Raw genomic sequence first — 21218 nt, 5'->3', positions numbered from 1 at the left:
CCCTCCTCCTGCCAGCACAAATCTAGGTCCCACATCCAATTTGTCCTCCTCATCTTTGATGACATTTGCCACAACCCTGACCTTCCCTCCACCCCCACCATCACCTCCACCCTTCTTGTACTACCATTCCTAACCTCACACCCATCCCCCTCCTCCCCTTTTCTTGCAGTCATTTCTAAAAAGATCAGTCATTCAGGACCTCTTCCTATCTCACTCTCTCCAGTTCCTGGCTCTCTCAGAAATCTGGATCTCTCTGTCTGACCCTGCTTCTGCAGTCACCCTCTTACGGAGCCCCCCTCTTCTCTCACGCTCTCTCAGACCATGGTGAGGGTGTTGAGATTCTCCTCTTCTGATCCTGCTGCCATTTTCAACAACCCTCCTCCCTTACCAATCTCTTCTCTCTTTTGAATAAACCTGTATCCAACTCCTCTCCTCTCCCCCTCCAGGTTGCTGTCAGCTGCCATCCATTCAACTCCTCCCAATCAGCCTTCCCCTCCTGGCTCTCTCGCTTCCTCTTCTCAGTCTCCCACACTCATCCGCAGCAACTTCAACTTTTGTGTTGATAACACATCCGACCCCTGAGCTGCTCATTTCCTTACCCTCACCTCTTCATTTGACCTGAAGCCCTGATTCAGTTCTCCCACTCACCAAAAGGGCCATTCACTTGACGTCTCCAGGCAATGGCCTCTCTGTTGTTGAATTCTCCCTCCCTGACCATCACCTGCTCTCTTTCAGCACATCCAACAGCCCCCATGCCCTATCACCCTGCTTTTCCATGACTTCTGTCCTCCCGCCACACCCTTCTGAATAACTGCATACACAAACACAAATTCAATTCTCTCTATGATGAGGTCTCACAGATCTACCTCTCCAGACCTGTCTCCTTCTGTCCAATCTAAAATCTTTGCCCATCTCTTTAGCATCTCTTCATGGCAGTCTAGCTTTCAACTCAAGCTCAACAGAGCTCTTAATCTTTCCCCCCAAAAGCCTCCCCTCCCACCTCTTTTCTCCCTCACTGGACTTTTTTAATAGTCAGCCCAATAATATATAGGTGAAATACAGGTGTGAAATTGATTTCAGCCCCGTAAAGTGGAAAAGGAAAGACAGTTACCTTTCCTGTAACTGGTGTTCTTCTTCGAGTGCTCATGTCCATACCATATTAGATGACTCCCAAGCAGTACCCCTGGAGGTGGGTAGGAGTTCATGGACATGTCGATTGCAACACAGCTCTGCCGAACCCAGCATTGTCCCTGGCCTGCTGAGTGATGGCCTAATGAGCGGTAAACGTGTGAACAGAGGACCACGTTGCGGCTCTACAGGTGTCCTGGATAGGGATGTGCGCCAGGAAGGCTGCCGAAGATGCCAGTGCTCTCGTCAAGTGGGTTCTGACAACTGGCAGTGGCGGAACCCCGCCAGGTTGTAACAGGTCCTTATGCACGAGGTAATCCAATTGGAAATCCTCTGCAAGGACACCAGGTGACCCTTCATCCTATCTGCTGTAGCGATGAAGAGTTGAGTCAATTTCAGAAAGGTTTGGTACGTTCTAAATAGAAAGCCAAGGCCCTCCGGATGTCCAGGGCATGAAGACGCCTCTCATCACTGATCTTGTGCAGTTTGGGACAGAACACCGGGAGGAAGATGTCCTGGTTCATATGGAAGGTGGAGACTACCATTGACAGGAAGGCCGGGTGGGGCCACAACTGAACCTTATCTTTGTAGAAGACCGTGTACGGAGGTTCTGAGGTCAAGGTTTTAATTTCAGAGACCCGTCTCGCTGACGTCACTACCACCAGGAACATGACCTTCCATGACAGGTGGGAAAGGGAGCAGAAACCCAGCAGCTCAAAGGGCAGGCTGGTGAGCCTAGAGAGGACCAAGTTAAGATCCCACTGTGGGACAGGGGCCCATACCTGTGGGAAGAGTCTCTCAAGCCCCCTCAGGAATCTGACCGGGGCTTGAGAGATCATGTCATGGGAAAACACCATCTGTCCTTGGATCGGCGGGTGAGAAGCGGAGATGGCCGCTAAATGCACTCTAATGCAAGAGTGTGCTAGGCCCTGGTTCCTCAAATGGAGCAGGTACTCCAGGACAGCCTGTATGGAAGAACGCGAGGGAGAGATGTCGCGCTCAGATGCCCAGCGGGAAAACCTCGTCCACTTGGCCAGGTAAATCAGTCTGGCTGAGGGCTTCCTACTCCCCAGGAGGACCTGTTGGACTCCTTCCGAACAGGTCTGTTCCTCCGGGTTCAGCCATGCAGCATCCACGCTGAGAGGTGGAGGGACTCGAGGGTGGGTTGTAGGAGCCGGCCATGGTCCTGTAACAGCAGATCTGGACGGTTGGGCAGGGGCCAGGGAGGGGCCTCTGACAGACTCATGAGCGTGCTGAACCAATGTTGGCGAGGCCACACCGGGGCGATCACGACAGCCTGCGCTTTGTCTCTCTAAATCAGAGGTGGGCAAACTACGGCCTGCGGGCCACATCCGGCCCACGGGACCGTCCTGCCTGGCCCCTGAGCTCCCATCCGGGGAGGCTAGCCCCCGGCCCCTCCCCCACTGCCTCCGCCTCCCCCGCAGAGATGCGCTGCCACGCGGGAAGCGCTCTGGGCTGCGGAGCTGCGCGCTCCTGCCGAGCAGAGTGGCAGCGTGTCTGGCTCCGGCCGGTGTGGCAGCCAGACATGCTGCTCTGCATGCTCTGCTCGGGGTAGTAAGTGGGTCGGGGCCGGGGCATTGTATAAGGGGCGGGGGGTCTGGGGGGCAGTCAGGGGACAGGGGGTGGTTGAATGGGGCAGAGGTTTGGCGGGGGAGGGTGGTCAGGGGATGGGGAACGGGGGGGGTTGGAAAGGCATGGGGTCTCAGGGGGCAGGGATGTGGATGGGGCAGTCAGGGGACTGGGAGCAGGGGGGTTGGATAGAGGGTGGGGTTCCAGGGGGTGTTTAGGGGTGGGGGGTCCCGGGTGGGGGCAGTTAGGGGACAAGGAGCAGGGGGGGTTGGATGGGTCGGGTGTTCTGAAGGGGGCAGTCAGGGGGCAGGAAGTGGGAGGGGGCAGATAGGGGGTGGGGGCCAGGCTGTTTAGAGAGGCACAGCCTTCCCTACCCAGCCCTCCATCTAGTTTTGCAACCCCAATGTGGCCCCCAGGCCAAAAAGTTTGCCCACCCCAGCTCTAGATCTTTGCCAGGGCCCTGCTGATGAGCGGAATCGGAGGGAACGCGTACATCAGGCTCCCTGACCACAATAGGAGGAAGGCATCGGAGAGGGAGCCCTTGCTCAGAGCTTGCCGAGATCAAAACCGGTGGCATTTCCTGTTCTGTCTGATAGCGAACAGGTCCACTTGGGGAGTTCCCCACCTTTGGAAGATCATACAGGCTGCCTCTGGATGGAGCACTTGTGGTGAGAGGAGAAGTCCCTGCTGAACTGGTCCGCCAGCGTATTCCTGACACTGGGAAGGTGACAAGCTTCCAGGTGGATCTCGTGGCTGATGCAGAAGTCCCATAGGCGGAGCGCCTCCTGACAGAGAGCTGACGAGCGCGCTCCCCCTTGCTTGTTGATGTAGAACATTGAGGCTGTGCTGTTCATCAGGACTCGTACCACCTTGCCCGACAGGTGGGGCAGGAAGACTGCAGGCCAGCTGGACTGCTCGGAACTCTTTGACATTTATGTGCAACTTCGTCTCCTCTGGGGACCACATCTCCTGTGTCTGGAGGTCACCGAGATGTGCACCCCAGCCGAGGTCCGAGGCGTCCGACACCAACTCGATGGAGTGAGGGGGGTTGTCAAACTGAACCTCTTCCAGGTCTGTTCTGAAGTCGGTCCACCATCGCAGCGAGGTAAGTAACACCTGGGGAATGGTAACTATCTTTTCCAGAGGGTCTCTGGACTGGGAATAGACCGTCCCCAGCCATTGTTGCAGGGGCCACAGAGCCTGGCATGCCGGACCACGTAAGTGCACGCTGCCAGGTGGTGCAGCAGGTGCAGAGAGACCCTGGCTGTAGTCAGAGGAAAAGTGGAGACTTCCACAATGAGGGTTGTCAACGTCTGGAGCCTTTACAGTGGCAGGAATGCCCTGGCGCAGGTTGAGTCGAGGACCGCCCTGATGAACTCTATCCTCTGCACTGGCACTAACATGAAATTTTTGTCGTTTACCAGTAGGCCCAGAGAGCGACACGTGTCCTGAAGCGCCGTAACACCCCTTTGGACTTGAGACCTGGAGCTGTCCTTGATGAGCCAATCGTCGAGGTACGGGTAGATCTGAACACCCCGGCGCCTGAGGTAGGCTGCTACCACCAACATGCACTTGGTAAACACTCTCGGTGCTGTCGTCAGGCCAAACAGGAGGACCGCAAACTGGTAGTGGTGTGGCCCTACTGTAAACCAGAGGAAGCGTCTGTGTCCTTGAAAGATCACTATGTGGAAGTATGCGTCCTTCAAGTCGAGGGCGACATACCAGTCTCCCGGATCCAGGGAAGGGATAATAGAAACCAGAGAGACCATGCGGAACTTTAGCTTCTTTAGGTACTTGTTGAGGTCTCCCAGGTCCAGGAATAGAATCCCTTGTTCCTGTACTCGAGAGGAACTTCTTCCACCGCACCCAGCTTGTAGTAACCCCTTTACTTCCTGTGCGAAGAGACTCTCGTGAGAGGGGTCCCTGAAGAGGGACAAGAAAGACGGGTGGGGAAGGGGGGTAGAAAGGAACTGGAGGATATAACCCTGCTGCACTGTGCTGAGGACCCATCGGTCCGAGGTTACAGCCATCCAGGCAGGGAGGAAGAGGGAAAGGCAGTTGGAGAACAGAGGGAAAGAGGGATCCGGGAAGTAGTCTGGTAGATCGCTCTCAGGTGCACCCTCAAAACGACCATTTGGCTGGGCAGAGGCAGGTGGCTCGGGCGGCGCTTGTAGCCTTTGGCTCGTTTATAGGGCTGAGACTGACTCCCCGGCCCTGCGGCTGCTTCGGTTTGAACCACTTACGCGCCAGGGCTGGGACGTAGAGACCCAGGGTTTTAGGGTGGTGCGGGAGTCCTTGAGGCCATGCAACTTGCCGTCTGTTTGCTCCACAAATAGGGCCCGGCCATCAAAGGGTAGGTCCTGCATAGATTGTTGGGCCTCGGTGGACAACCCAGAGAGGAGCAGCCAAGAGGCTTGCTGCATGGAGATAGCAGAAGCCAGGGTGCGGGCAGCAGCATCTGCAGTGTGTGACGCCGCCTGCAGGGCCACCCTGGCCACGGTCGTGCCCTCATCAAGGATCGCTCGGAACTCCTTTTTGGAAGCCTTGGGGAGCAACCCTTCGAACTTGGCCATGCCTTGCCAGATATTGAAGTCATATAAGCCAAGGAGGACTTGGTGGTTGGCCACTCTCAGCTGAAGACTGGAAGACAAATAAACCTTTCGCCCAAAAAGATCCAGCCTCCTCGAGTCTTTATTTTTGGGGTTGTCCTTGCCTCTCCTTGTGGTTAACTGCCTGGACCACAAGGGAATTGCGGGCTGGGTGGGAGTATAAGTTCTTATGCCCTTTGGTTGGCATGCAGTATTTGCGTTTGGCCCTTTTAGAGATAGGGATCAGTGAAGAGGGGGGTCTGCCAAAGGGCATTAGTGATCTTAGAAACCCCTTCATGAAGGGGTAGAGCCACCCTGGCAGGAGCCGAGGACCAGAGGACGTCAAACAGAGAGAGTCCGAGGGCTCTTCCAATTCCTCTGCCTGAAGCCCGAGGTTAGAAGCGACCCTCTTCAAAAGTTCCTGGTGCGCCTTGGCATCATCCTGAGGAACTGGATGAGGGGGACCCGCAATAGCCTCATCTGGCGACGACGAGGACGATGCCAGTGCCACGGGAACCTCCATGTCCATTAGTGGTCCAGCAGCTTCCTCCCCTGGTTCCTCCTGGTCCTGCGGGGTCCTACCCCCTGAAGTCTCCAGCACCAAAGGGGGACGGGATACCGAGGCAGCTGACCTTGCCGAGGTTCCTGACACAAAGATACAACCTTTTCTGTCCATCCAAACAGCTAGAACTCTTGTTCAAGCTCTTGTAATCTCAATTACTACATATTTTCTGAGGCCTTGAAAAATACAATCTTGCCCTGCTTAGATCAATTCAGAATGCTACTACAAAGATCATTCTCTAACCCCATCACTTTGAACGTCACCCCCCCCCCCCCCGAATCCCTCCACTGGTTCCCCCTTTTATATCGTATCAAACATAGGCTGCTTGTCTTCACTTTCTAGGCTCTTTACCACCCACCCTTACACAGCCTATTATCTTATTCTTTATCACATCATCAACCCCCGCCTCTGATGCTACCCTCCACAGCCCACTTATTGCATTTTCAAACAAGCACCTTTGCGTTTTCTCCCATGCTGCCCCGTCACACTTTGAAAGAGCTCTCTGTAAACATCCAGAAAACGACCTCATTATCCTTCTCCAAATCCCTCCTTCTGCCACAAGGCCTACAAAATACTTGACAATGGTTAGGCCACCAGTATGCTGAAATCACTGGCTATCACACTGACCAATATTGTCTCATTGTTTCCTTGTACTCCCCTGTCTGTCTATATCTATCTTGTCTTATGCTTGAATAGTAACCTCTTTGGGGCAGGGACTATTTGTTCTGTGTTTGTACAGCACCTAGAACAATGGAGTCCTGGTCCATGACTGGGGCTCCTAAATACAATGGTAATACAAATTAATAATAATCTCACAGAACCGCAGTTACTGAAGGCAAGCAACCATTCTTTCATCTTCGGGTGATTGTCCACATGGATTCCATTTCTGGTAGTTAAAGCAGTGATCTCATAGTTACAGTTGGGTGCTAGACATCCTACTTCAAAAAGGACTGTAACATAGCTCTACCAACATGGGCATCGGATCCTGAAGCCTCAGCTAAGGAGTAGTGCTGGTAAAAGTGTGGACTGATCCCCACACAGCCACCTCACACATTTCTGAAATAGGGATGCTGCTTAGAGAAGTCACAGAAGCTGTGTGAGCCTGTAGCAGGGTGGACACCTGCTCCTGCCTGGAAGGGCTTGAGATAGCCCAGGGAGCAGGCAGCATGAAGGCTGAGCTGATCAGGGGAAGTGGCTGCAGCTGGGGCCACGCCCCAAACAGCCTCAGCAGGCCCTATATAAGAGGCTGGGAGCCAGGAGCTTGGTAGTCTCTCTCTGCGTTCAGGGAGCGAAGGGCCTGGCTGCAGGGAGCTAGACACAGGGTACCTGTAGTGGAGCAGGGCTGGGGAAAGGTGGAGGAGCTGGGGAGCTCCAGCCTGGAAAGCCCCAGGCTGTGGCCTAGTATTAGGCCAAGGGGTACTGGGGGTTGCAGAGGGCAGCCCAGGGCTAGGCCAAGGCAGCAGGTCCAAACCCCCCTTGCCAGTGATGAGTGGCCTATACTGCAGTCTGCCCCAGGGAGCGGGGGCTAGTTGCTGACTGGCAGTGGCCTAGTACTGAGGCAAGGTGGGGATAGTGGGTGGGGGTTCCCCAGGGAGGGGAGACCCAGATCTGTGGGGTACTGCCAAGGGGCAGCATCCCAGTAATAGGGGCACTGGGTCCTGGGAGGGACACAGGGGCCAGAAGTAGGGACAAGGCGGATCACCGGCCTGCAGAGAGTGCTCCAGACGCTGGACAAGCTGATTCCCCGAAGCAACCAGTAGGGGTGAGTCCACGCCTGTTACAGAGCCCAGATGGAATGGGTTCTAATCTGCATGAGTGGATTTAATTTAGCTATCTCGTAACAGGATTTAATTCAGTTGGATGCTCATACAGACAACCTTTGATTGGATATGGCCTGACACGTAACCTTATCTGCAGAGGCTACAAACAAATCTGGGAGAGCTCTTGCATGTTTTTTTCCTGTTCAGGGAGTACGACAGAGCCCCAGCATATGTGGGTTGGCTTTCCCCTAGTTAGAGTGGAGCTCAAGGAAGAAAACCAGGAAGTGAAACAACTGATTTAGATGATGCCTAAGAGTCTCTTTGTCTTTATGGAACACCTATAAATTATAATTAACTAGCCTAACAAATAATTACACAGTATGAATAGTAAGAGGACACTGCAGGGGTTCCTCTTACTGCAACGGGCAGTAAGACAGAACCAAGGGATGGCTGCACCTGCTCTGCCTTTTATGCCATTAGGTGGGTGGACACAAGGACATCCAAGGTGCAGGCACAGACCCAACAGACACTGCTGGCCAAAAAGACTATAGTCTCCTACACATTGGATGTACACACATCAGAAGTAGAATCCATGTGGACAATCACTCAAAGAGCTACTGCTTAATTCTGCTTTTGACTAGCTACGTAGCCTTGGGCACAACCTCCCTACATATGAAATAACAGACAGTTACCTCACTGGGTGTTGTGAAAATACTTTGTGGAGTGTTTTAATGATGTTGGGAGACATAGGTACTATGTGCAATATAGGTCACCATGCTACAGGAAAGGTATTGTTGCCTTGGAGAGGGAGCACAATAGAGAAAATGAAGCTGATAACAGCTGTCAAGAATATAAGTCTGAAGAAAAATTAAAGCGTTTGGACTTATTTTTAATAAAAAAAAAACATCTGGAGGTGATCCAGTAGGTTTTCAAATATATGAAACTGAGTAGTAAAGTTGAGAGGGAACATTTTTCACAATGGTATAGAGATCAAAGCCTTAGAGACAATCTATAATAGTTTGGATACTAGGAAAAGAAGGCTCCAAAATCCCTATTTCAGATTAAAAAAGCACACACACAGGGAAATATTAAGTACCTAAGTGATTCTAATACAGAAAAGAGGGGGATTTGAGAAGTATTGTGAAAAAAGTAGAGTGAAATTAAAATAAGCCAAACAAAGCAGACGAGCATCTGGGCCAGATGTTTTTGGCCAGCTGCTAACATTTCTTATGTAATTTCCTAATGTATGTCATTCCTTCTCCCCGGACCACGTGAGGTGTCCCACAATCACAGCTGATTAATGCAGTTAAGCGTGTTCAAATAAAATTCTGATATTATTCAACCATATAGCTTTCTGAAGCCAAATGATATCATCACTCAGATGACCTTGAAAAAAAGAAAAAAAAGGCACTGGAATCTAGATGCCTTCCTTCTCTAAGATTACAGGCCTGCAGGAAGCTTTCATCCAGAAAGCATAACTTTGTCTAGTGCAGGTGAATGTCAGAGCTCACTACTTCGGACTTTTCAACAAATTTGCTAGGAGTCAGAGAGGATTCCGAGTGCTTTGATTTATTTATTTATTGTGCTCTCTGCCCTGGCAATATCGCTGCACCAGTCTATCCAAAAAGAAAAGAAAAATCTCCCCCCACATTTAAGCTATTAATACACTGTATCTGTATCTACCCTGTAAATCAGGAAAAAAGCAGTTAAGATAATCATTATCAGGCATGAAAATTACAGGTAACAATGGGCCCAAAAGACTTAAATATACACTATACGTGGCCCAACAAACATCGTCTCCCCATTCATGGTTCTTCTATTATAAACTCAATCTGGGGGGTAAAGATTAAAATCGTTGTGGGCAGAGTTTTGCAGAGTTCCGGTTGTTCCACTTTTTAAAGTCCAGCTTGAAATTGTCATCAGTTCCAGTGTTAAACATATACATGCCACTAAGGTATTGGAAACATTCTTCTCTAGCTAAATATCAACATGATACTCTGAAATCTGTTTATACTGTTTCCTCCAAACAACGGAAGATCACACTATTCAGCCCAGAGTTACCTACTCCAGTACACAAACCTACACCAGTAGACAAATTGACATTTCAAATTCCCAGGAAGTCTTCTCCTACAATCAGTGCTGTTAGGTCCATACCTGTGGCTCTTTCAGAATCCTAGGACAAAAGAGGTGAAGACACAAAGCAGCTCAAGCCTATTTTAAAATGTACATTTCAATTTATTTTTAAAGCAATTTTAACTCATTTTAGGTCTACATATTAATCACAGATCAGAGAAACAAAGCAAGTTCAATATGTGTAAACCCATCCCATCCAAAATAGCAAGCTACCCATTATTTGGTTCAAAGATTACATGTTAGTTGAACAGCGAGCAGAAAAAGGAATGTAGAGCCTAAATAGTCAGATAAGTGAGGAAGTTTCTGTACATACAATGCCATCATGACCAGGTTTCAAGCACAGAAAGTTCCTTGAGAAATGGGTCCTTAACTAAAGCTGCCATGCTTTAGTAGGCCAAGTAGTAATGCAAAAAGTAGGCCAAGTACACCTCTACCTCGATATAACGCTGTCCTCGGGAGCCAAAAAATCTTACTGCGTTATAGGTGAAACCGCATTATATTGAACTTGCTTTGATCCACCGGAGTGCGCAGCCCCGCCTCCCCGGAGCACTGCTTTACCGCGTTATATCTGAATTCGTGTTATATCGGGTCAGCGGTGTAGTAATGCAGAGAGCTTAAAATTATAGAGGCTCAAATTTAATTTCATTACCACAGAGAACATTTTCTATAATCTTGACTTTATAAATCTGTTTGTAACAAATTGATCTCTATAGACTGTAGGTATATTTAGGTCTAAAATGGAGTGATGTCCCTAATAATGAGGGACAGCTGAGTGCATGGCTAATTTTTGGTAATGGAACCTAGCTATTATTGACCAGTGACCCGTTTCTTAAGTCACCGATATATGCAGATATCTTTTGAACAGCATAGATATCTACAAACATTATTCTTGATACAACCCAAACTTTTTTGTACTCTGTCTTCTGTGGTGTTATCTACACCAGTCTCCCCTGTCTTTTTTAAGCTCTCTGTCTCCCCAATTTCTCTCAAGCCACATCAATTTGTTCAAAATCATGCAGCACACTTGACTCTTGTTTGGCACAGGATTTATCTTTAGTTTAAAAAAAAAAAATCAACCTGTTTGCATGCTTTATTTTACCATGGGATTTCCCACTTGCTGCATAGTCAGAAAGGGTTTGCTCTGAAGCAGCATTTCATTCCAGCACGTTTCAGAATACAAATGGCCCTGGTCATGCCCTAGAAAAAAAGCTTCTCTAACACAAGTCTTGGCCAAACTCCTAATACTCAACCCCGCTGCCTTAGACACTCACCGGTTTGGTCCCTTAATTCCCCCCCAGCACTCTAGCAAGACGGTGAGGACACCTTTGATTGCAAATTCCTACATACCTAAAAATGTAAAAAGGAATGCCAACTGATCATCAAAAGAGGTTTTAAAAAGATCTGACTGTGAATCATTTGTTCTTCAAAGTTAAATTTGCTTAAACTTTAATGGAGGAATCGAAGAGAAGGAGAAACAGAATGTCAAGCAATAAAGAGAGGCCTAGAATCCAGCTTTAGATAAATATTTTCAGATCAAGGGAATTTTATTGTGAATTGTTCCTTTGTGGCAATGCTGCAGTGGAAAAAAAAATTCTCCTTGAGAACATATATTTTGCAGTTACCTGAGAATGCCCATGTAATACTCTGAAGAATATCAATGCTTTATAGTAAAGTCTTTACTAGCTTGTCAGTCAGTCTCATGCCATCTGATACAGTTCCTGAGGACAGGAAAACCAAAGAATATAGGTAAACCTGATGTCCTCTGGTATTTCATTTTGTAAAACGTTAGAAAATTTGAGTGGCCACCAGAACATTTATGTACCAGTTAAGAGAGCTATGAACTGAATTAAATCTGAAATACAAATCTAAACAATACTTCTGTAGCACAACAAACTACATTGTCAGCTTTTCATAATCATGTGGACAATTTGCGGATAGAAATTCACATGAATGAAGTCTTCACTGGTTTTGGTTCTCCACGGCTAGCACAGTGCAGGTTACTTTCTCGGCTATGGATCATTTGATAGATTTGTCATCATAATGTTAAATACACAGTCAACACAAAACAGCACAAGAATTTCATTTTTTTGATCTCAGAAGAGGAAAAATAAGCTATTACAAACAAGTAAACATTCACTTTATTAACTTATTCCAATTTCCGTAAACCAGTGTTTCTGGCTATTTATAAGTAGGTATTAACAGATCAAAGATTTGCTACATACCATTTTTATAAGCTGATTTTCTACTTACCTTTGTCTGTTTTATTTGTATCAAGCTGCGAGGTCTGATTTAAAACAAACCTGCGAAATAATAAAAAAATGAAAATCTTAGAGCCATCATCCTGCTTAGGATCCTATAAGCATTTGATGACATATCAGCAGAGCATCAAGTGAGGAGTTTTTACACATGGAAGTATTTTATCTTACCCCAAGTTGTAAGGATCAAAATCCAAAAAGTCACTTTCCCTCTCACATGCACAGATATCAAAATAACTGGATAACTATTATAATTAAAAAGGTGAAGAGAGACCCTGAATATCTACAGACCTGACACTAGATACAGTAACAAAAATGTACACAAGATATTTCTTGGGTAAACTGTGTGAGCAGAGCAGGAAAATCACATAAAAAGTCAGGGAAAACCCCTTGCCAACATCTTCAACGTCTGCTAAGCTATTTCCCTGGACTGCACCAAGCAGCTAACTGAAAGAATAAGTTCAATACCTGGATGTAAATGGGATGAAATGCAACATGGGTTTACCAAAGGTAGATCATGCCAAACTAACTTGATATCTTTCTTTGAAAAGACCTGATTTTTTAGACAGAAATGCAGTAGATCTAATCTATCCGGACTTCAGTAAAGCTTTTGATACAGTCTCACATGGGATATAATTAGTTAAATTGGAGCCGATGAGGATTAGTACAAGAATTGTAAAAGACAAGTTGTGCCTAAAGGAGAACTATTGGGCTGGAGGGTGGTTACTAGTGGAGTTCCTCAAGGGCCAGTTTTGGGACTGATCTTATTTAACAGTTTTATTAATGAGGTTATTACAAATAGTGGGAGCCTGTTAATGAAATTTGCTGATGACACAAAGTTGGGAGGCACTGTCAATACAGGAGGATCAGAATATTGTACAAGAACAATTTGGATGACCTAGAATATTGGTGGGATTGTATAACAGAGTTGCCTATGATGGTGGGGGACCAGACTCAGTGGTCAAGGGAGTTCCAGTCCTGAGTCTTATATCCCTAAATCTCATGTTTAGAGCTTTAGCCAGTTACTTGCACGGTCAGGAAAGAATCTGTCCCACGCAAATGCATTCTAGGGGGGTTGTTTCCCCCCCCTTCCTTTAAAACATCAGAGATGGTCACATCTGGAGATGGGACAACAGACAGGATGAGCTTGTGCTCTGAGACGGAAAAGAGAATTCTCTTTCAGATGCTCAGTCAAACGGATTGCCATATTCGGGATCAGAAAGAATTTTTTCATAAGGTCATATTGGCAGGGATCTTGGAGGATTTTTCACTTTCCTCTGCAGCATGGTCAGCTGGGTACTTGCTAGGATCACCTCGGCATATCTCAACAAATCAATTCCGTCATTGCTGGGGCTTTAGTGCACTCAGTCCCTCCTGTTCTCTGCCTGTGGCACACAGTATTTTAGTCTATAATACTTTATTCTAATCCAGGTTATTGTGCTCAATATAGGGATAACTGGGTGGGGTTTAGTAATATACAGGAGGTAAGACTAGATGATCTGGTGGTCCCTTCTGGGACTCTATGACTCAGACTCTATTAGAGAAGACAAGGAAGCAAGTGGGGAAAGTGAGAACAATTTTTCTAAACCACTTCAGAAGAATCACCAACCTTTTTGAGATCAAGTGCTGAAGGACATCAGAGCTGGGCCAAACTAAGGCCTGTCTTCACTAGGAAAAGTGTGTTTTTAAGGTGTTGGCTAACACCCCTTAGAGTTTTATTCTTGACCAGCTAACCCGTTAAAATCCTAGTATAGACCAGGCAAATTGTAGTCTTAACATGTGTTAGTTAACATGTTTTAGCTAACACATTAAAAATACACCTTCCCCCAAGTGTAGACATGGCTTCAAAGGGCTTTGGCTTGGCTGTTTTAGTTAAAGTGCTTTAGATAAGTCACCTCTCTTCCCTGTTCATCCCCTCCAACCAGACTCGTCCCAAACTACCAAGTATAATTTTATGAACCCCTGTGATTTGAAACTGGGTCACATCCCCTTTAATCCCATTTTGGACTACACAGATGAAACAATTCTAAAAAAAGAGATGTAGATAGGGTTACCATACATCCGGGTTTTCCTGGACATTTCCTCTTTTTTGATCCTCCGCCCTCTGTCTGGACAGATTTTTCAAATAAGAGGAAATGTCTGGGATTTTTGCGGAGCAGACATTGCAGCTCAGAAAGAGCTGGCTCCACATCCGGATTGGTCCCTGCACTGCAGCTGCCTGCTCCCGCTCCCACCCACCGAAGCCCTGGCTCCCAGCCCTGGAAAGGGGAAGAGGCAAGGAGGCACTGATGGACAACTGGAGCTGTGTCCCAGGCCTGCACCAGTCGCCCTGCCTCTGTGACAGGGAGCGCCACTGCCCCCCACATCGAGAGTGAGGCTGCAAGTACCCCTCCCAGTACACATCCCCTCCTGCATCCCCAATGCCCCCCCAAATACTCCCTCCCAGTACCCATACCCTTCCACACCCCAAATACCCACTCCTGTACCCTCCAAACCCCCTTCCAATACACAGACCCCTCCAGCACCCCCAAATACCCCCTCCTGCACCTCCAAATATCCCCTCCAGTACACACACCCCTCCAGCACCCCCCAAATCAGGGATGGTCTAGACAGTATTTGGTCCTGCCATGCGGGCAGGGGACTGGACTCAATGACCTCTCGAGGTCCCTTCCAGTCCTAGAATCTATGAATAAATGCCCCTCCCAATACAAACACCCTTTCCATACCGCCCAAATACCACCTCCCAGTAGACACCCCTCCAACTGTACCTTCTCCTCCAGCTCCCCCTTCCCCCCCTCTCTCTGGCAGTGTCCTCTTTTTGGGAACCTGAAAGATGGTAACCCTAGATGTAGAGTAAATCAAGACAGTAATGAACACGAAACATTCCATCCCTTCAACTCCTATGGCTTGACACTGTTACGGCCTGTCTTCCCTAAGAAGACAACTGAGTTTAAAGGTGACGAGCAATATTGTTAAAAATTGAACTTATAAATTTTGCTTCTTTTATGCTATATGGGGAAAGTCCAGAAGGCTTTTCTCTCCCTTTTCCCCTGCTTTATATTCTACCTTTGAAATGCTGATGGTTTCGCTAGTGGGCCTCTGAGAAGACTCAAGGACATATGTGTGAGCTCTCACATCTTGACTGGAGAGCAAAGGTGTGGAATATTTAGCGAAGACTTACCCAAAATTATAAAGTAAGTCACTGAAATTAAATAAAAACACAAAGCCAGAGTTTTAAGGATATGTCTTTACTGCACAGTTAACTTTGGTTCTTCCTTGGGTGCTGCCCTTAACCTCCCTCCCAGCCACACAACTCTCTCACCTGAATTTAGTGATGCTTTAAACCCAGGCTAGCTGGCCTGACTGGTGAGGATATAAGCTACAGCTCAGGTGCTCCTTTCACTCAGGCTGGTAGCCCAGCCACTTTGCAGTGAGAACACAGGCTAAATCTCTCAATTGCTGAGAGTCCTCTAATGTCTTCCCCCAGTTCCCCCGGTATGCCCAGAAGGACAGAAAAGTTCTCCCACAATTCACTGGGAAAAGAATCAAAAAGACAGGTTCAATTTACTGTAGCACAAAAAAACATAGGATGTGCCCCCAGAAGTCCTAGCAACACACACTGTTGAGGACACATTCACTTGGGTACGGCTTTGCAGTGTGGCTGCTCACACCAGGCTATGTTTACCTGAGTCCTCATACACAGGTGCTGATCACCTCAGCTAACTCTGCAGTGAAGACATCCCTTTAGGATATGTCTACACAGCAACTAGACACCCATGGCTGGCCCGTGCCCGCTGACTTGGGATCATGGGGCTTAGGCTGCAGGATTGTTTCATTGCTGTGTAGACTTCTGTACTTCAACACCCCCCTTACCTCTCAGTTTTAGAGCCCGGGCTCCAGACCAAACCCGGACATCTACACAGCAGTGAAGCAGCCCCAGAGCCCAAGCCCCACGAGCCTGAGTTGACTGGCATGGGCCGGCCATGGGTTTTCTTTGCAGTGTAGACACACTCTTAGGGCTTGTCTACACCCAGCCGCTAGTTCGGCGGCTGGGGATCGAAGTTCCGAGTTCGATTTATCGCGTCTGGTCTGGACGCGATAAATCGAACCAGGAAGTGCTTGCCGTCGACTGCGGTACTCCAGCTATACGAGAGGAGTACCGCGGAGTCGACGGGGAGCCTGACCGCCGCGTGTGGACCGCGTCTGAACCGCGGTAAGTTCGAAGTAAGGTATGTCGAATTCAGCTACGTTATTCACGTAGCTGAATTTGCGTACCTTACTTCGACTTGGGGGGTAAGTGTAGACCAAGCCTTAGACAACCTAAGTAAAAGTCCCTTTCCCCTCAGATCCTTCATGCTCTTGGCTCTTGTGATGTCACCACTTTGAGTTCTCCAATTATGTCATTGTAATTCCCTCAAGGCTGGACAGAATTTTATTCCTAATGATAAAAAAGGAGAGGAGTGGGGGAAGTGGTTTTTTGTTGTTATTAAATTAAAAACTTTTCAGGCCTTGATTATCCATCATAAAGTAGCAAGAAAAGGCACCAGCCTCCCCGCCTTGCAGGTTATTTATAACAACTCTTATGCTCAACTGTGGCCGAAACATGTTATTAGCAAGTATGATCCAGCCTGTGTGGACAATGAAACTAAGTTATAATCAGATTTTTAAAATGCTTAAGTCTAAGGCTTGGTCTACACTTACCCCCCAAGTCGAAGTAAGGTACGCAAATTCAGCTACGTGAATAACGTAGCTGAATTCGACATACCTTACTTCGAACTTACCGCGGTTCAGACGCGGTCCACACGCGGCGGTCAGGCTCCCCGTCGACTCCGCGGTACTCCTCTCGTATAGCTGGAGTACCGCAGTCGACGGCGAGCACTTCCTGGTTCGATTTATCGCGTCCAGACCAGACGCGATAAATCGAACTCGGAACTTCGATCCTCAGCCGCCGAACTAGCGGCTGGGTGTAGACAAGCCCTAAGTCTCTTGCTTTCATAACATAAATGTATCTTACACATACAGAAGCTCAACAACTGGTATCAAAATAAGTAGACACTAAAGTAAAACTTTGCACTTTGGCCATGTCCTCAAAGAACCACAGCAGCTCCAACCTTGTTTCCCTGACCAGTGCAAACAGGAATTTTTATTGCCAAGAACCATACAGTAGAATACTGCCCCCTTGTAGTCAACAGCATGGATTTACCATTTTCACAATCTTCAAATCTTTTGACCACACTACTTAGGGAAACATGAGCAATAACTGTACTTAAAATGTATCTGTAAGTAGCAGGTTTCTGATCTAAATGTGGACAGAACATAGTCTTCTGAAGAAGCAGAATATAGTTTAGTTCTCAAATTAGCCTGTATAAAATAGCAAAATAAGGCATGTAAAATTAAACTGTATATATTTCTCTTGGGGATTTCCATTTTCCTTATAAGATAGAACAGCTTTTGCAGTCCCCAAATCAGCAGCACATTAGAAGCCTTTCAGGAACAAAATGAAGTATTATAAAATCTGTAATATATTGGTATAATACTACAGTAGGAATATTCAACTAGGAAACAAGGAAGGGGTCTGCAGAGAAATAATAGTAATAAAAAAACAACAGCAGCAAACACACCCCTACAAGCTGGAGAAAACAAACAAACAAAAAAATGCAGGATTCCCAACAAACAAAGATGGATGTTTCAAGCCAAAAATAAAATCTGTAGCTTACCAAAAAAACTAAAAGATCATTCATTATGCTATTTGTTCACAAACTGCAGTCCACAAAGTGGTGTCTAGTCAGACAGCAGTTACCAAAAAACCCTTTCCCAATATAATGATCCCAAATAAGGAATTGCTGTGATTGTCACAGGGATGTTTAGAGATTTAAGGCCACTGCAATTATCTTCTAGCCTGACCTCTTATAAAAGGTCAAATAATTTTATCCAGTAATTCCTGAATCAAGCCCACATCCTGTGGTTCAGCTTCAGTACATTTTATAGACAGATATCTAATCCCGATGTAAAGATTTCAAATAATGGAGAATTCACAACAGGTCTTGGTAAATTGTTCCAAAAGTTAATTTCCCTAATTTAAAAAAATCTGCATCTTGTCTCTAATCTGAATTTCTCTTCTTTCACTTTCCAGTCACTGACTCTTATTATGCCTCTGTCTGCTATTATCAGATATCTCCCTGTCTACTTACTTACAGGCTGTGATCAAGTCACCTCTTAACCTTCTCTTTGATAAGCTGGCAGTTGTGAGTGGAAAGAGAAGTGATCCCTGCGACCGTGAATGGGAGGGATGGTAATTCACAAATCTCTCTCTACTAAAATCTGTTTCATGCTATGAATTTTTGAGAAGCATTGGACTATGCTATTGTGGCCTGTGTAAAGGCTACGATGAATCTGCGTTGATTAAATAGAAGCCTGCAATGCTCCTGTCAACACTTTATATTTTTTCTGAGGGAATCATCTATCTTCATTTCTGTTTATTCCATTAGGAAGGAGCCCTTTCCCAAATGAATTCTTGTCATTTGCTAAGGAATCTACTGCTGCATCCGCCTTGGATATTTGCAACTGCTGATCCTAGGTATACACTACAAACTTTTCCTGAATTATATTGACCAGGGATGTGATGAGGTGTGATTTTGACTGAGACAGCTGAGCTGGCAAAAACCCTGAGCATAGAGACAGCTATACCAGCAAAACTGCACTTTTGCCGGTATAACTTATTTCACTTGGAAGGAGGGAGTGGCCCAGAATAAGCAATAATAGGAAAAGCAGTTTTATCAGTATAAACTACATCCACACTATCTGTTAGGTATGACATTTACACTTAGTAGGATGCTCCCACTCCAAAATTATAATTTGAGAAATGCAAGTTAAAAAACTTTTTATCAGAAGGAAAAGATTTCACCATGTTCACGTTCTGGCTTCCTCTTGTTGCAGGCCTGAAGTATTAGAGTCTTACCATCATCTTAAAGAAATCTGAAGACCTTAAGAACGAAGGTCAGAAGGATTGGGGGAAAGAACAGAGTGTGTACACGCTAGGAAAGTACTAGCTAAATCCCAGCTTCCCCACCTAGGGAAGTATGAAGTATATAACCGTCTCATGAGGCACTCCTCTTCACACTTTCGTAATTCTCTTTGAAAGGGATTGAAAAAAGTAGCATTTATCTTAAACCAGTCATTTCTGAGTCAGTTACTTCAGCTGACTCAGCTGTTGGACTGAGTATGTGTACTCATCAGATTGCAATCACCCACATAGGCAATCAGCAAGGCTAACTAGCTCTATATGAGGTACACAGCTTCCTGCTCCTTTTAAATGCTTGCGTAGGGAGGGACCCTGGATGATCTTTATGGCTCCAGTTATGAGTCTGAAATTACTTTATCCACATCCGATTCCTAAGAGTAAAACTAGCACCCAGGGTGGAGCAATTTAGATCATTGGTTTACATCATGATTTGAACACATGATTTTTTAAAAACTGATTTAAATCAGGTTGAGGCTTTGTAAAACTAACGTGATAACCTGAGCTACTGAAATGTAAAATTTATAAAGAGCTAAATTAAAAAATGCTTTTTTTAGGGCTGTCAAGTGATTAAAAAAATTTATCGCGATTAATCACACTGTTAAACAATAATAGAATATCATTTATTTAAATATTTTTGGATGTTTTTTACATTTTCAAATATATTGCTTTCAATTACAACACAGAATACAAAGTGTACAGTGCTCACTTATTTTTATTTTCGATTACAAGTATTTGCACTGTAAAAAACAAAAGAAATTGTATTTTTCAATTCACCTCATACAAGTACTGTAATGCAATCTCTTTATCATGAAAGCTGAACTTACAAATATAGACTTATGTACAAAAAAACTGCATTCAAAAATAAAACAAAGTCCACTCAGTCCTACTTCTTGTTCAGCCAATCGCTAAGACAAACAAGTTTGTTTACATTTGCAGGAGATAATGCTGCCCACTTCTTGTTTACAATGTCACCTGAAAGTGAGAACAGACGTTCTCATGGCACTGTTGTAGCTGGCATCACAAGATATTTACATGCCAGATGAACTAAAAATTCATATGTCCCTTCATGCTTCAACCACCATTCCAGGGGACATGCATCCATGCCGATGATGGGTTCTACTCGATAACAATCCAAAGCAGTGTGGACCGATGCATGTTCATTTTCATTATCTGAGTCAGATACCACCAGCAGAAGGTTGATTTTCTTTTTTAGTGGTTTGGGTTCTGTAGTTTCCGCATCAGAGTGTTGCTCTTTTAAGACTTCTGAGAGCATGCTTGGAAGGCACTTCAGATTCTTAAACCTTGGGTAGAGTGCTGTAGCTATCTTTAGAAATTCTCACATTGGTACCTTTTTTGCGTTTTGTCAAATCTACAGTGAAAGTGTTCTTAAAACAAACAACATGTGCTGGGTCATCATCTGAGACTGCTATAACATGAAATATATGGCAGAATGTGGGCAAAACAGAACAGGAGACAAACAATTCTCCCCCAGGGAGTTCAGTCACAAATTTCACTAACGCATTTTTTTTTTAAATGAGCATCATCGGCATGGAAGCATGACCTCGGAAATGGTGGCTGAACCATGAAGGGGCATACGAATGTTTAGCATATCTGGCATGTAAATACCTTGCAATGCCAGATACAAAAGTGCCACGCAAATGCCTGTTCTCACTTTCAGGTGACACTGTAAATAAGAAAAGGGCAGCATTATCTCCTGTAAACGTAAACAACCTTGTTTGTCTTAGCGATTGGCTGAACAAGAAGTAGGACTGAGTGGACCTGTAGGCTCTAAAGCAGGGTCGGCAACCTTTCAGAAGTATTGTGCCGAGTCTTCATTTATTCACTCTAATTTAAGGATTCGTGTGCCAGTAATACATTTTAACATTTTTAGAAGGTCTCTTTCTATAAGTCTATAATATATAACTAAACTATTGTTGTATGTAAAGTAAATAAGGTTTTTAAAATGTTTAAGAAGCTTCATTTAAAATTAAATTAAAATGCAGAGCCCCCCGGACTGGTGGCCAGGACCTGGGCAGTGAGAGTGCCACTGAAAATCAGCTCGCGTGCTGCCTTCAGCACACGTGCCATAGGTTGCTTACCCCTGCTCTAAAGTTTTCCATTGTTTTGTTTTTGAGTGCAGTTATGTAACAAACAAACAAAATCTACATTTGTAAGTTGCAC

General features: G+C 46.0%; 1 protein-coding gene across 3 annotated transcripts in view; it reads right to left on the bottom strand.

The window, feature by feature from the left end:
* LOC113407214 (zinc finger protein 644-like) overlaps window positions 1–21218 on the bottom strand; it is an 81336-nt gene that overhangs the window by 36921 nt on the left and 23197 nt on the right. For all 3 annotated transcript variants that reach the window (XM_026655405.1, XM_026655408.1, XM_026655407.1), the window contains exon 2: window positions 12012–12061. The gene's annotated coding sequence lies outside the window, so the exon portion shown is untranslated. The remainder of the gene's footprint in view (window positions 1–12011; window positions 12062–21218) is intronic.

Source organism: Terrapene carolina, unplaced genomic scaffold (genome assembly GCF_002925995.2).
Source record: "Terrapene carolina triunguis isolate 2854851 unplaced genomic scaffold, T_m_triunguis-2.0 Scaffold210, whole genome shotgun sequence".
NCBI classification, from domain to species: Eukaryota; Metazoa; Chordata; order Testudines; family Emydidae; genus Terrapene; species Terrapene triunguis.
The sequence above is the reverse complement of the archived record's forward strand: the minus strand, read 5'-3'. Positions and strand labels throughout refer to the sequence as shown.